Below are 17,806 nucleotides of genomic sequence, written 5' to 3'. Positions count from 1 at the left end.
ATATTATTATCAAAGAGCATATAATCACTATGGCCGCTCGTATATACGCATTAATGTCAAGTTGGCATTTCATTTCAGCAGTGCTGCCAACGCCACGCCACTGACAAGTAATGACAAATATCTTTGCCATACATTTGTTCGTAACAGGAGAGTTTCCAACCACTGATTATTATACTCTTTGGAGTTTGGGTTTAGTCACGTTTAGTTCTTGTGTCAATGAGGGCCATCGTTTTTTTGCTCACCAGTTGGCGCCTCTGTTGATGGTGGTCCCCATCTACACTAGCGCCCCTAGCGGCGAATTCATACGCGTTAGCCCTCTTTTGTGTTTGTGTCACATGTCATAATGACACGCAAAATAGGCGCCACTCGCCAGTCGTCGAGTTGCGGAAAATCGCCCGAACCATCCCGAACTATACAATACAATACACATGTCATAAGTCCGCGCTCCACACTCGTGAGCGAATCGCGCCACGATTCGCGCACGAGTGTGGAGGACGCTATATGTGATGACAAATGTGAGATAAGATGGCAGATAAACTTTGAGTAGATAAACTAAGCTTCAATTAGTTGATTTTATTTTAGAAATTATTTATCTCGAGTCATGTATGTATTTCACAGATATACGTTTCACCTATTTTAATCAGCGAAATCGACTCCACACTCGCGTTCGCGGTTTCGCGCCGCGTGCACCGTTTTGACGGTTCGGTACGATGGTGTGTTACGCTAAGGCCTTTGACTCTGCCCGCACGCTAAATTCGCTAGTAGCGCTTTTTATCAAGCGCTGTTGGATTTTCAACTTTAAGCCTTGGTCTTTAAATCGAATTTAGCGTGCGGGCAGATTCAAACGCTTTTTTAACGCGCGTTGAAAAAGCGCTCGTGAGTATGAGGCCTAACGCGATTATGAATAACGCCGTACGATGAGTATTGAGTATTGAGTATTATTTGGTGAGGGACCCACTGCGAAAATCATTTTTTTTTGCCTCACTCTAATTTGCATGAGCGATAGAGACACAGCAGTGTAGGGTGCTTAAAATCAGTCTGGACACCGCTTAAAATCGTAACAGACTACCGCACCGCACCGCGACCTTGGTGCGCCACACCCATAAGTGAGAGCGAGAAAGAGATCTCTTTAAGCCATGAATCTAGTATAACTGGATCGGTCATGAGGGGTGGGGGAAAATGACCGAACGGGATAGTCTTATGTATCTTTCAGTAGGAGTAGCAGAGAAAGCGCTGTTATTGTTTGTCCTTGTCATAGTTTCACTTTTCCACCGCTGCCACAACCGAGGTTGTGGCAAACAAATAAGTACGTGACATGTCATGTTTGTTCGTTGCTTGTTTAATTATCGTTGTTTTGTATGAAATTGTGCTTTCTCTTATGAAATATAGTGATGGTTAGCGTTTTGAATGCTTGAACTTTGATAAAATACTGGTGAATTGTTCTGTAATCGGCTGTAATCGGCTGTAATAGCCGCTCTGAGCAAAAATATGAGATCATAACCTTTCACACGTAAGTACGGTATTTTACACCTTCCTCTTAACGCAATATGTGAGAATAACATCGTAAAATTACGTTACACTCAAAGCAATGTAGAATCAAACGATTTCAATAAAAAATATCACAATTATTTACGCAAATTAACAAAACATTATTTGTAAAATTATCCGCCCAAATTACGTAGGTAGGTAGGAGTCTAAGGCAAAGAGTAGTATAATATATAGGAGAAAGAGAGCCCTCTCGTGGAACTTTTTTGTATCCATTTTGAAGCGCCATCTGTAAATCTGAACAACAAGCATTAACGTCAATATTCATACCTACAGGGCCTGTTTACATATTGATTAATGTTTAGTACGACTTCATACATTTGTTACAAATGTATAAACTCACACTAAACACTAATCAATATGTAAACAGGGTCATATATCTATAATTTGTTATATCGAGTTTGCTTTTCTAGTACCCATTAATCAACAACTTTATTATAATATTTGCTTAATGTAAGATATATTGGCAAGCACATATTGTAAAGACATACAGGAAAAGTAAGTACAATACAATGTTATACAAAGCATGATTTTAACAAGAAAATTATAATAAAGTAGCTCGTTAAATACTGGATAAAATAAAATAATAAGGTGAGTATAAATTGGAAAGAAAAGATAGTTGATATTTCATAATTTAAAATTCAAAAGTTTATTACACAAGTCGATATAACATTTACATGAAGAAAACATCGTCACATTTACAAATACAGGAGCCAAAAGTTTACTACACATGTCGATATAACATTTACATGAGGAAAACATCGCAACATATACAAATACAGGAGGCAATATCTACCTCATGCATGAGTAAACATAACTTTACTTAACCTGCCTAGTTTCCCACTCATCTACTCAAAGGTTATTTGGAAGAGATCCCTTATAGGGATAAATTCGCCTTTGTACTTCCATTACTATATGTTTATGTTTATCAAAAAATGTTCCTAGTTAAACTTCTTATACCTACACAGTTTACACAATAAATATTTCTGATTTCTGATAAAGTATTTTTGTAAACCTGTGTTGTGTACAATAAATTGATTGCTACTGTGTGTGTGGTGGACTTGGTCATTTTTTCTTCAGTGTATGATATCTATTTCAGTTTATAAAAAACATATACTTTATACCACAATAAACGTATCACACGATAGCAATTGGAAGAGACCGGGGAATTAGCGTCATGGCTCTTAGAGGGAAAGATATTATGTAATAAGAAAAAACCGATTAAATAAATACTTTTTTATATGTACATACACAACAATCCATGGAGCCTAGGCTTTCGTTAAAATTTACAATATAAAGCTAATAAGAACAGGTGAAGGCCTACCAATTAGCGTTGGGAGCTTACTATCACACCATGGCAATTAGAAGAGATCTGGCAATTAGCGTCGTGGCTCTTAGAGATAATGATATTATTTAATAAATAAATAAAAACGATTAAATAAAGATATTTTTATGTACATTTTCAAGCTTAGCAAGCTTTCAGTAGGTAAATAATTTATTACAAGTACACCATTTGTCTATAACAGATTTTCTCTTTTTTGCTGAAAGTCCATGCATTTTAGTATGAAACAATTTATAAGAAAATCAAATAACCTAAGCCAAAGCAGACATTAAAAATGTATAGATGGACATAAATTTATATTAAACATATTAGTTTTTTTTTATCAAAATAAATATCTGCCAACTTGTATTTATACTTAACGTTACAATACAGTCTGTACAATATAAAAATGAAGCAAGGAAATTAAATTCGATTCGTCAATAATACATTCAATTTGGAGATATTAAAGGTCCCTAATGTCAAAAAAACAATATTTATTTTGATGAAAATAAAAGACACGAATTCCATATAACTTTGGATATGAACATCCGACCAAAATGACATTTTAACATAACGGTAATAAATAGTGAATTATCTATCTATGTAAACACATTGTGAGGTGTATGAGGAATGTTATGAAATTGAAGGAAGCGAAAGAGGTATGTCAGGATCGTAGCAAGTGGAAATCCGTGGTCTCTGCCTACCCCTCCGGGAAATAGGCGTGATTATATGTATGTATGTATGTATGTATGTATATCAGTAGATACAACTTTTTGCCTATAATTTTAGTAACAATACGTTTTAAAATAATAAAAAATAAAATAAAAATAGTTTATTTACCAAAAAATTTTACATTGATTTATTAACCTATGATCTCCACACTAGGCTAGGCCTGTCTTGTGGAGTCAGTTGAGACAATTCCAATTTTTAATTAACATTTTCCTACGCTGAAGTTTTGACATTGTGCTAATACTAGGTGATACATATAGCTTAAAGTATTATATAAAAATAAAAAACTTAATCTATACAAGATAAATCACAATTTAGGTTTAGTAAAGAAATTACATCAAGGCACATTATTACTATTTAATTGTAAACAGCAGGTGTGTGTGCGTGTGTGTGTGTGTGTTGTGTCTATGTTGTTTGTGTGTGTTGAATTGAGCGAAATAGAAGGAAAAGTTTTCTTGTAGGTACTAGGAAGAGAAAGCCTACCGAGGAGTTGTCCAGTAATTTTACCATTTATTAGATTTCATTAGTTGTTCTGTTTCATTATAAGTGAGATTTTTTAACCAAGAGGTAACTATTATTTTAGCTTTACTAGCAGTGCAGTTTTTAATATCACAATCTTTGTTAACTTTGTTATATATATGCGGTAAAAGGAAATCTTGAAATCTTTTTGCGAAAGCAGACTTGGTCCTAGGGACGGGCAACTTAAAAACACGTTTACTATAAGAGATTCCATTTGCTGACTGGACTAATTTACGGTGCATTAACATTATTAACCTAATGATAGCAAGCTTACGGACACTGAGCACGTCCATATCCCTATACACGTCTATTGTAGGGTAAAGCTTTGGTTTTTTAAGGGTTACCTTAAGTAGAAATCTCTGTGCTCTTTCTAAGGTAATCATGGCTGAGCTAGTTGCCCCTCCCCATATGGTGTTGCAGTAGGTTAAAATTGGCTGACAAAGTGCAGTGTATATAATTTTAAGTAGTTTCCTGTCAGTTACATCTCTTAATCTCTTCATCGCATAAATTAATTTTCTTACTCTAGCGGACACTGATTCAATATGGTTAGTAAAATTAAGCTTCTCATCTAATGTAACGCCTAAGTATTTTATAGATGACGATCGTTCAATTGAGCAACAATTGCAAGAAGTTCCTTGGTTGCATGTTAATTCATGGATCCTTATTTCAGGCTGGACTGTCGGTTTAGAGGCAATGGTTTTGTGAAAACAAAGAAATTTAGTTTTCGTGGCATTGAGAGTTAGTAGATTACTTTTTAGCCAACTGTTAACTGATTTAATACCGCTCTGAGCGAACTCCAGACATTGGTTTTGGTTTTGATATGTTAAGTGTGCATCACAAAATGGACCCAACTCAGCGTAATGCTAGATATAAAGCCAGCGCTGGTCTTCCGTGCGGTCCTTGAAGTGAGAAAGGCTTAGGCACATGTTAAAATGAAATTATTAGCAAAGTGCAGTCGGTGGAGGGAGAACACACATAATATTATGGAATGTCCCACATGAATTCTAGCAGCATCAGTTTGATAATTTCACTCCCGTAGAGAAGCCCACAAAATAAGGACAGCAGCACCCGTCGTGCACCTAGCCTAGCGAATATGAAATATGTAAGTAATTGTTTTGCGTCAGGAGACTAAGCTAACAGTCTTATAAACGAATGCTACGGAATACACAACTAATACGTGTCCAATAAGTCAAAATTGTACCATATTACAGAGACGCATAGTCTTTACGGTTAATGCATGAAGTTTGGAGATGTGAAAGGTCCTTCCTCATCATCTTCCGTGCGTTATCCCGGCATTTTGCCACGACTCATGGGAGCCTGGGATCCGCTTGACAAGTAATCCTAAGAATCGGCGTAGGTTTTTACGAAAGCGACTGCCATCTGATTGGTTATTTTGTGTTTAATTCCTTCGAATATAATTGTGTTTATGCCACTGTGGTAAGTTTAATTTCGCCTAATAATCTTTTCATCGCTTTGCCAGGTGGAAGTAAAAATATTCACACAACAGCCTGTATTAGCACTTCGGACTCTATTTGTAAAGCGAGAATGCCATAATTTTTTTCTTTTAGTGAATAGCGTCGTTCTTTAGGGTGCTTCGTTGATTGTTATTGCATTTTCACTAAAAGCTGAGCTGGTTTCGTCATGTGCTGCACAATGTCATACTGTCTGGAACGCGGCAGTGCTTGTATGAAAGTCCCCTTTTGGGCAAACGGTTATCTTCCATTTGAAGTTGTTTTACCTTAAGCTGCACCTCACGTTTGTTCGAACCTGAAGGAAAACAAAATTATAATATTATACGTATAATTTTTAATAAATTTTGGTTTTAGTCTGTCACTATAAATTTAAGTTTTTTATGTCACCAAATTTATTGTTAATACAACTTTTTATCATCAACTGTATTTTTATTTCTACAATAGGCTAAGATGTCAAATTTTTATTTATGGTATCAATCGATCAGGTTTGTTTTTAGGATGGGATGAGATCCATTGCAAAAGACAAAAGTCAGAAATGATAGTCAAAGTCCGACGTCAACTACTGATGTGGAACACATACGGGCAGAAACAATGCCACTAACGGGAGCACACGCTCACACGCAACTAGCATACAGGGTTAAGCATTCCCTAAGTAAGGCTACAGACGAAAATCGCTAGTAGGCTATATAAACCCCCCATTGTAAAACTGTATCCTCGTCTATCATTCCAAAACTTAATCTTCTTGAGCGGTTGTTCAATATTCTTGCGGTATGCGGCCGGAGCGATAATATAAGTATATCAACTTTAGCGGGCTACAATTGCTATTCAATATTGTCCTGTCTCGTTGGCCAGTAGTCCTAGTAGTAGTACCTTCGAGTTTTTATGTAAAAGAGGTTATGCCGAAAAGGAATTTGGCGCAGCAGCGCATAATGCAGAGGTGGTGGCATTATAATCACACACCAGGAATACTAATCCACACCTTTTTGTAAAACAAAATATAACTAAATGTCAAAACTAAATGTAACTAAATCTATATATATATTACGCGAGGCCGATTTTTGTTCATCCCATCAGATCTACAGTTATGGTCCGATTTTAATAAATTATATGTCATTTGATTCGTCTCATGCTACAGATTTGCAATAAGCTCTTAGTTTTTTGATTTTTTCCCGAAAAAGTACTAAATAGTTAATTTGAAAAAATGTACCACGTGACCTTTGTTCTGATTTGAGATTGAATTGAACTCAAACCTATATATGTAAGGTATGTAAGGTATCCAATCCATTCAAATATTTGTTTTGAGACTGTAACATGCATACACCACACTAAAAATTATATTAAAGCACCATAAAATTTTATTATTGTGTTTGACAACATGTCAGACATGTGTCATCCACATCGTACTCATCAAGATGACACATGTTTATTAACCGACTTCAAGATTTCAAAGGAGGAGGTTCTCAATTCGGTTGTATGTTTTTTTTTATGTTTGTTACTCCATAACTCCGTCATTTCTGGACCGATTTTGAAAATTCTTTTTTTGATTGTAAGTATATACATACAGATTGGTCCCGTTTTTGTCAAAAAGCAGTTCTGATGATGGGATCCATGAGGAATCGAGGGAACTCCTCAAATGTGAAAGGCATACATATAGTGATTTTTGTATTTTCATCAACAAATCCAGCATTTACAATTAAAAAAGTGACATTTGATGAAGTGGAACTGCTGATGATGATCAGAATGGAACTCTTCAATGACACATAGTTCACGTTTGGCGATTTGTTCTCTTCCTTATGGACTCAAACCCAAACTTGGACCCGGACTCGGACCCGGACCCGGGTCTGAACATGGACCCCAACTCGGACCCGGACCCGGACCGAACTGACCCAAACCTGGACCCGGACAGCCGGACACGGACCCTGACTCGGATCCGGACCCAGACCCGGACCCGGAAATGCTACTAGAAAAGTGGGTTAGGTGGGTGGGTAGCTTTTGAATTGCGATTCTCACAGAACAGAACTGCTATCAGAAAAGTAGGTTATGTTAGATTAGAGCTGTGACCCGTACAGAAACGAAATGCTACCAGAAAAGTAGGTTAGGTTAGGTTAGAACTGCGACCCTTACAAAAACGAAATGCTACTAGAAAAGTGGGTCGGTTTACCTCCTTTTCTACATAATTAGGCAAAAGATGCTGTCTTTTTCATTTCATTGTCTGGAATCTAAGAATGCTTTCAGCGGCATCCCCCATTGAAGTCGTTTTTTTTTTCTTAAAAATTATTTTATTGTTGCTTTGGCACATAGAAGGTAGGATCCTATAGAAGTGGCTTACCGCGTGCGCCCGTGAGGGACAGAATTTGTAGCCCACCAGCCCACCATAAACCATACAAAACGGTGGGGAAAAGCATCTATATTTACTTCAAAAAGCACGTATGGCGAGGTTTGTTCTTATGAGGATGTTAAATGATGTCGGATCTTTAAGGTAAACGGTCAGCCAATGGGGTTGGCAACTGTCAAAGGTTTGCAGAGATGGCGCCATCATAGCTTGCCCCTTTTTCTATGAGATTTGGCTTAAAGGGCTGGCATCCAGGGAATTAAAAAAACAAAAATTTGACTCAATTGTAGGGATTGACAGGGCAAGCTCTGCTAATTATGTCGACCGGCCAACCCCATTTTCCGCATCGGTCCGCGCCCTTGGTGCGGTGCGGCGTATGTGCGATCGTATGTCAATCCGTAACAGACTACCGCACCGCACCGCGATCTTGGTGCGCCACACCCATAAATGAGAGCGAGAAAGAGAATATCTCGAAAAGCCGTATTGGTGCGGTCAAAATCTCTTACTCGCTCTAACTTATAGCTGCGTCCTTGACGTATGTACAGTGACAAGCTTGCACACTATCGATACGTGCGCCGCACCGCACCAAGGCCGCGGTGAGGTGTGGTAGTCTCTAACGGCTTTTACGATAGTCTGTTAAATACGGATATAATATTCCTTTCTCGCTCTAACTTAAAGCTGCGTCCTTAACGTACGTACGGTGACCACCTTGCACACTATCGATACGTGTGCCGCATCGCACCAAGGTCGCGGTGAGGTGTGGTAGTCCCTAACGGCTTTTACGATAGTCTATTAAATACGGCTATAAAGCGGCTAACACATTACCGCACCGCACCAAGGTCATTGTGTGACTTACTTATGGGTAAGTAAGAGCGAGAAAGCAATATCTCTTTCTCGCTCTTACTTATAGGTGCATCGCACAATGACCGGACCGTACGCCGAGAGCGAGAAAGAGATATTTTGACGGTACCAAGGTCGCGGTCCAGTCGTTGTACAGATTTTCATAAAAATTAATTAAAAAAATAACTAAATTAGGTTCAAGGGCCTGACACTCTTTGATAGAGAAAGATAGTCTTATTGCGATTCCTATATGAGGAAAGAGAAAATAGTGCCATGCTTTATTTTTATCACCGACCGGGCATTTTTTCATGGTCGGGTTTGCTATGATGGCATAACCCGACTATGAAAAAATGCCGAATGAAATGGAGGCGATGGCGAAATACCGAAATTTATAAGAGTGAAAGAGAAAAAACCGGCCAAGTGCGAGTCGGACTCGCCCACCGAGGGTTCCGTACTTTTTAGTATTTGTTGTTGTAGCGGCAAGATAAATACATCATCTGCGAAAATTTCAACTGTCTAGCTATCACGGTTCGTGAGGTACAGCCTGGTGACAGACAGACGGACAGCGGAGTCTTAGTAATAGGGTCCCGTTTTTACCCTTTGGGTACGGAACCCTAAAAAGGATTATGCTGCCATACATGAAACTGTCAATACATGAATATGTCTTTCTCTTACCCCTGGTCCATGGAGACTATATAAAGGAGCCAAATCTCTATGTACGAAAAGTGTCCATCAAAAAACAGTAATTAGGCGGCGCCACCATACACCGAAATACTACTAAAAACAACCTACGTAATTTGGTCGGGTTATTTGTTGCCTTCATGTTATACACATGTCCCAGAACCTAACTAGCGCCACCGGAGAGATTAGGAACTATTATTTAAAGCTGAAAGAGGTCACTTTTGCAACAATTCTGCTTCTCCTTTCTATCCCATCACCATCCATACCCTGGTCGCTCGGTTTCATGTCTATAACTACGTGTATATAATATACTATGTCTATTATTAGGTCAGAGGGTCTACCGCGAAAACCGAAATTCGCAAATTGCGGGGATCTTTCTCTTTTACTCCAATGAAGGCGTAATTAGAGTGACAGAGAAAGATGCCCGCAATTTGAACTTCGATTTTCGCGGTATAGCCCAGACACGGAATGTCATGGAATGTCACGGAATGTTTGTAAACTTCAGTCTCATGAATAATAGGAAAAAGAGAATTAAATATAAATTATACTCTAGCCCTATGAAATTTTAGGCTTGAGGGCCAAATGACAAGCAGGCATCCTATCCACGAAACCTTGATTTACCGTATCATATCGCGGTCGCGTATCATGATTTTTAGTTTAGAAAGATGCAAAAAGATAGACAATAATTATGTCTTTTTTGCATCAAAACTAACGATCACAAAACATGCTGGTAGGTGCTACGCGACCGAAATATAATACGCTAAAATTATACAAACGTGTCGCCATTTTATAAGAAATAATTATGTGTAAGATTTCATATTCTGTGGGTATAGTCAGCATCAAATAGATAGTGACAGCCAGTGATTCATCTGAAGGCGTCACATTTCCTGATTTCATTAAGCGTTCAGTTTTAGGCTGCCTGTCCACAGAAGCGGAGCGAGGTGGCGGAGCGATAAGCGAGGAAAAAATCCACCGACTGAATGGCATAAAATCTCCGCTCTGAAATTTTAATGAAATTCTATTGCTGGATTTTCCCCGCTTATCGCTCCGCTTCAGTGGACAGGCAACCTAACTTTTAGAACCATACTCTAGCGGCGTTTTGACGCCGCAACAGGTCTCTAGTGTTATTATATATCTTGTTATAATAATTGGTGACGTTATAAATATTTACCTTCATCTAATGTCTTTCTTTTCGAACGACTCATCACACTATAATTATGTTCTGCAAATACAGAAGAATCTGCAGTACATATGTTGTTGATGATGGTAGGCACCTCAGACTGTTGTATAGCGGGCGTAACTAGAAGAAAACAATACAAATAAATCTACATAATTTTTGTTTAGGTAAGTACTTCCGAAAATAGGAGACCTAACAATTTCACCACTATTTCATAACTATCGAGACCTTAGAAAAATATTTAGTATTCATGTTTCTCACATGTATTTTAATAAAAAAATAAATTAATGGTAATTGATTCCCTTTTTGATCCAGAATCAAAATACAGAAAAGAAAATACAGCTTTTTATCGCTAAGAGCCCTATATCACACTGGCGATTTACGAAACTCACCGAGACTCAATTAGGTTGTGTTGTTTTATCGCAGAGTTCTTATGGCCACTTCCTATGTCCATCATCAGATAAGCTCGATGGAACCATAATATGTACTGTATTGTCACCCGACTTACATAATAAGTAAGTGAACTTTTAGCTCAACCTAATAATGAGAAGTTGGTCTAGGCTTGTAAGATTTGACCCGAACATGCGTACAATATATACGTACATACAAATATTGCTAGAAAAATAAAAGCTTGTAATAAAAACCGGTCAAGAGCAGGTTGAGCCATGCTCAGTGTAGGGCTCCGTAGTTACCATTCTGTCCAAGAGAAGACCTATCCAATAAGTCCAATAACACGTTGGATGTTGTACAGGTTAACATAGGGTTGAAGCGAAAAAAATACGTGTGGGGGAGGTACGCTAAAATAGTTATTTACGATACAAGTGCGGAAAAGAGAAAATTCGAAACGAGTGGCGATAAATTAAAACACGACCGCAGGGAGTGTTTTAAATCGACACGAGTTGCGAATTACCTTTTCGCACGTGTATCGTACAATGTTTTACAGTACATATGGCCCTTTAAACTTTCGACATATGGACGAAAAGTGCTCTTTACGCACTAGTGCGAGAAAGTAGCACCATATGTACTGTAAAATATTTTTTCACCTCAGCAGCTCGAACAAGCCTACTTTCGTCACTCCCTGGAGTGAGGAAAGTGCGACTTTCCTCACTCCAGGGAGTGAAACAATGTAGCTTTTTAATTTAGTGCAGGCCATGAACTTCATACTACGGTACGGTACGGTACGATACAAATAACTATTTCTAGTCTTTATTCTACCATTTGTCGGCATCATTGTTTTTTATATATCCATATCAAATTGCAGCTTTCTAGTACTAAGGCAAATGGCACACTGCGTCCGATTCCGACGTGCAAGCGGAATGTCGCTATAATACGCGCATAGCGTTTTATCGCTAAAATACCGGAGCGATGTGCGAATCGGATGCCTTTCGATCATGTAACAAAGCTACGGACGGACAGACATACAGACAGGCATGTAGACGGACATGGCGAAACTACAAAATAAAAGCTTCCTCGGTATGTAGTTGACTACTACTACTCATGCTCTTCAATCCTATATCACTTCACTTGACATAATAGAAACCATCAAATACCTGGCATAGAAGCAGCAGAATGAAAGATGTGCTGATAGTCAATTCTAGGAGCAAATGTTGGGCGCTGGCAGTGCCTGGTGCCTGAAAGTATTATAAAGCTTATATTTATAAAAAAGAAAACTCCAACGTAATGCTACGACTTATGACATAAAGGGTCAAACTCTTCAGTAGACTTAGAGGTGTCATTCATAATTCTAAACTATATGTACCTACTTCGTATTTTTTACATTAGAAAATTTAGAAAGAAGGTAAGCGATTTTGAAGTGTCTTTTTATTAAAAACACTCTTGAAAAATAAGTCACAGCAAATATATAACAATTATAAATCATAATCATGCAATGAACCTGCTTTCTGTAGGTACCTAGTAACTAACACAGTACGTCAGTATAAATCCAATGCGTTTATGTATTGCCTGCGTATATTATTTTTAACTGTCCCATAGCACGCAAGCGTAGGATTGAGACTAAATTATATTGCCGTCCCTCTACCAGATAAATTAAAAATATAAAACAAATCAAGACTACCTGCAGGGCTTAAACTTTTTAGCTTCATGCAGAATTTCACCTAAATCAGTTGAATCGGTTCAGTTGTTTAGCCGTGAAAATGATAAAAAAAAAAAAAAAATTTTTTTATTTAATCATTTAATCCAGATAACATTGATCCATAATTAAAACATACAAAACATTTGCAATACAAATAAAAATAAATAAGATTAAGTATAAAAGATAGATCCATTAAAATTAAATTGACTAAGCATTTGATAATTGAATGATAAAATATAAAAGATCTTGACAATTAATTGATGGGTAATAATAAAATTAATTGATTATTAAAAAGATAAAAAATTTAAAACTATAAAATTGAAATTAAGATATATTATGCACAGTCAAATTTAGTTAAAATGTCAAAACTTAAAACTAAAAAAAAAAGAGTCAGACAGAAATATTTTCACGTTTATAAGCCACCTCTCAACTGCCTAGCCTCTCGGATCATGAATCGTCAAGCCCCAACCTCAAAACACCACCCTCTACCGTCTTCAGTCTTCACTTCTCACACCTACCCCTCACCTCTTAGTCTCTTTAGTCATTTCCAGTACTACCTACATTGTAAATCATAATACACTCAATCATAATATACCCAATAATAGAAAAGTTCCACTATATAGTCCGTGGTCTACATCACCAGGTCCACCCCCTAACATTAGTAGTTTTCCGGATTAAATGCTTGAGTTACTTTATAAGAAACCGAAATCACCATATACGTGCCTTAAAAAAACTGGACAAGTGCAAGTCGGACTCGCCCACCGAGGGTTCCGTACTTTTTAGTATTGGTTGTTATAGCGAACATCATCTATCATCTGTGAAAATTTCAACTGTCTAGCTATCACGGTTGATGAGATACAGCCTGGTGACAGACAGACGGACAGCGGAGTCTTAGTAATAGGGTCCCGTTATTACCCTTTTGGTACGGAACCCTAAAAATCAAGGAGTTCCCTCAATTCCTCATGGATAACATATATGTATTCCAACATTACTATCATCAGATCCAAAAAATATATTATGCGACCACTATGGAGGTAACGTCTTTCAAATTAAAAAAAAAATTGTTCAAATCGAACCACAGTGCACAGGAAGGTGTCGGAGTAATCGCTGAACATACTGCATATTATAAAATAACATTATTATCAAAAAATCATCATCAGATTCACTTCATCAAATTGATGGTTTTCGAGAGAAAATGTTCAGTTCCTTAAGAAAACACCCAACTCACTATACATGTAATGTACCTTTAAAAATCGGCCAAGTGCGAGTCGGGCTCGCGCACGAAGAGTTCCGTACCATTACGCAAAAAAATCACGTTTGTTGTATGGGAGCCCCACTTAAATATTTATTTTATTCTGTTTCGAGTGGGCCCTCCACACTCATGCGCGAATCACGGCGGAGTATTTGTTATTATAGCGGCAACAGAAATACATCATCTGTGAAAATTTCAACTGTCTAGCTATCACGGTTCGTGAGATACAGCCTGGTGACAGACGGACAGACAGACAGACAGATAGACAGACAGACAGATAGACAGCAGACAGAGTCTTAGTAATAGGGTCCCGTTTTTACCCTTTGGGTACGTAATCCTAACAATTGAGGACCTCTTTTCAAACTAAAAAATAATTACTCAAATCAGTCAAATCGGATCACGGGTGTCGGAGTTATCGGCGAACATACATAAAAAAACTGGCCAAGTGCAAGTCGGGCTCGCGCACGAAGGGTTCCGTACAATTACGCAAAAAAACGGCAAAAAAATCGCATTTGTTGAATAGGAGCCCCACTTAAATATTTATTTTATTCTGTTTTTAGTATTTGATGATAAAGCGGCAACAGAAATATATCATTTGTGAAAATTTCTAATGTCTAAGCACTCACGGTTCATGAGATATAGCCTGGTGACAGACAGACGAACAGACGGACAGAGGAGTCTTAGTAGTCCTAAAAATAAGTTGGGCCAAGCCATGCTTTACCTATTTGTATCATTTCGTATTAATACATTATGTATTATTATATCAAATTTGAGCGTATAGCGCGAGCTAGGTAGTGCTAGGTGTTGGACATCTGTCGATTAAATAAATAAAAACACACACACACACACACACACACATGTACGTAATTACGTGACGCACAGTTAGTATGTGAGTGCAAGGATTGTTATTTACCTGGGGCCACCCTGGGGCAGAAGTAGCGAAATGAAAGGTAGGTTGATTGTGAATCCCAAGAGAAGTACTTATGTTGGGCGCATGATGTGCCTGAAAAAGCGTATTAAACATATGTTTACATACAAAATTTATGTTAAATATATTTATATCATTTATTTAGAGTTCAACGAGGGTGCGTAGTTTTAGGGTCGGCAACGTGCACGTATAACTATAACAGTAACACCTCTGGAGTTGCAGGCATCCATAGGCTACGGTGACTGCTTACAATCAGGCGGGCCGCATGCTTGTTTGCCACCGACGTATTAAAAAAAAAAAAGTATATTTATCGGGTGGAAAAATAGGTACGTAGGTAGGTTTGGGACGCAGGTACCAAATCCCGAGTAAATCGAAATTACGATTCGAAAGTACCGTTAACAGTATATATTGCTATAATTAATAATTATAATAATAAGCCCAGACACTGGTGAAGTGATGACTGAGTGAGCGAAAGCAAGCGAAACATCTCCTTTTCAGCTTAGGTAGGTAAATATGCTTTCGTATGTACGCCGTTTGTCATTTCTCAATCGATTCTCATGACATTTTTGAGCAGCTTTGATAATTAGATACATTCGTTTTGCACTTTTTACAAGCTTTTATTTAACTTGACTGTTAGGAGGTAGGTATGAACTGAATGTTAGTTAGCGTGGGTCAAATCTTGGATGTTAAAGCAAATTTGACCCACTACTATTACATAAAAACACTACTACCAAACACTACTACTATTAAATAAAAACATTTTGAACTGTACTCGACTTCCGATTGAGCTGAAATTTTGCATACACATGTAAATCGGATGACAATCCAATATTATGATGACGTGGAGCTGATCTGATGACGGAGACAGGACTTGGTCTTGAGAACTCTGTGATAAACCAACGCAAACTAATTGTGTTTCGGATTGTTAGCAATGTCTCGAAGAGTATATTCGCACGGCACGTGGAAAGAAAAGTACCTACCTACAGTCAGCAATAAAAAGTTGTACATACCAAACTATTTTTTTCGCAAAAACTTATTTATATAGATAATCGCAATGACATAAACAGTCACTACCCACATATTTGGGGGCTAATTTGATAAATATTGTGCCTTTTAGGGTGCGACTCTGTACGTCCGCTGTCACGTCGCTAAAGATCTTTTATCTCGAGAAGTCGTGGAGGTATAGAGTAGAAATCAAAACTATATACCTAAGTATAACTCAGGTCTACAGTCCCTTGAAGCTGAGACAAAATCAAACTTCTAAGTTGACGTAAATAAAACCGGCCAAGTGCGAGTCGGACTCGCGCACGAAGGGTTCCATACCATTACGGAAAAAAACAGCAAAAAAATCACGTTTGTTGTATGGGAGCCCCATTTAAATATTTATATTATTCTGTTTTTAGTATTTGTTGTTATAGCGGCAACAGAAATACATCATCTGTGAAAATTTCAACTGTCTAGCTATCACGGTTCATGAGATACAGCCTGGTGACAGACAGACAGACGGACAGACAGACGGACGGACAGACGGACAGCGGAGTCTTAGTAATACCCTTTGGGTACGGAACCCTAAAAAAAGGATACCTATGGCGGAAGGATCGTGAATTACCTGGCGCGGAAGCAGCAGAATGAAAGGTGGGCTGAATGTCAGTTACAGGAGCAACATCTTGAAAGGTGGATGTTGTGGTGGATTCTCATGTTGTCGGCTATGCTCGTAGCGCGTAGCTCGCGCTGGTAGAGTCATCTGCAGAAAAAAGTGACCCCCCCCCCCTGCAATGGCATTGCTGACTTTACACAAGGCATATAATATGCAAAATTGTTGCATAAGTTCAGTTCCAAATTTTAATGTCATTCGCATTCACTTTTGACGACCTGTCTGGCCTAGTAGGTAGTGACCCTGCCTATGAAGCCGATGGTCCCGTCCCGGGTTCTAAACCGGTAGGTAACGGCATTCTTTCGTGTGATGAGCTCGGACATTTGTTGCTGAGTCATGGGTGTTTTATATGTATTTAAGTATTTATATAAAAGTTTATATGTTATATATATCGTCGTCTAGTGCCCACAACGCAAGCCTTATAGAGCTTACTGCGGGACTTGGATTATTTGTGTAAAGTGAGGTTTAGACTAGCAAGAACTTGCATGCAATTTTCAATACATTGCGGTATCTGATAAACATTTTGAATGAAGTTTACCTTAGTAGGCAGCAATGTAACGTAAATTGAATGCAAGTTCTTGCTAGTCTAAACCTCGCTTAATAATGTCCTATATTATTTATTTATTATTATTAGATTTATTAAATTTAACTGCTATTTTTTGGTACAACTTTAGCACAATCAGTATAGTGATTTAGGCTTGAAAACAGTCAGTCAGGCATACTGTGGCGGTTATAAAATGTTATTATTGTGTTTTTACGTTATACATAATAGAAACTTACCAAGTAGACATAGGGTCGGTACTGCTATAGCATTTAATCGCTTAAAGCGATTCCTATGTTCTTCGGTAAAATGAAGATCGCAAATCCTCTTTTTTTTATAAAATTCATAATCTGATGGGGTGCCCAACTTGCCCCCAATAAGCTGAACCCAAACTTTAAATCGATCAGGGTGTTTGTTTGGATTTGGAAAAACGTGCAGCACCGCACCTGAAATAAGTTATTTTTTTAAATAAATTCAAATGGTGTAACATCTGCGTGACCATTTTAACATCTCGAATCGCAGTATATTAACATTTCAACAACAGAAAATGTCTAGTAGTAGTAATTCTAGACAAAATAATTTACCTTTCTTCGAACATCCAAATGCACAACAATGCGGCATTGTAAACTTAGTCAAGCATAAGGACGCTGATAAGCAATTGTGTTATCCCACATTCAATTTGCAAAAAATGTTGACACTATGTTGACACCTTTATTACATTGA

At 37.8% G+C, this 17,806-nt stretch overlaps 1 long non-coding RNA gene across 1 annotated transcript; it reads right to left on the bottom strand.

Moving 5' to 3' along the window:
• Positions 1 to 10,612: 10,612 nt before the first annotated feature.
• On the bottom strand, positions 10,613 to 17,806 carry LOC134741156 (uncharacterized). Its single transcript, XR_010127855.1, has 6 exons — positions 17,668 to 17,806; positions 17,323 to 17,529; positions 16,498 to 16,632; positions 14,874 to 14,963; positions 12,167 to 12,247; positions 10,613 to 10,739 (listed from the first exon to the last, which is right to left on the bottom strand). It is a non-coding gene; the product is annotated as an uncharacterized LOC134741156 (long non-coding RNA).

Source organism: Cydia strobilella, chromosome 4 (genome assembly GCF_947568885.1).
Source record: "Cydia strobilella chromosome 4, ilCydStro3.1, whole genome shotgun sequence".
In the NCBI taxonomy this organism is placed as follows: domain Eukaryota; kingdom Metazoa; phylum Arthropoda; class Insecta; order Lepidoptera; family Tortricidae; genus Cydia; species Cydia strobilella.
The sequence above is the reverse complement of the archived record's forward strand: the minus strand, read 5'-3'. Positions and strand labels throughout refer to the sequence as shown.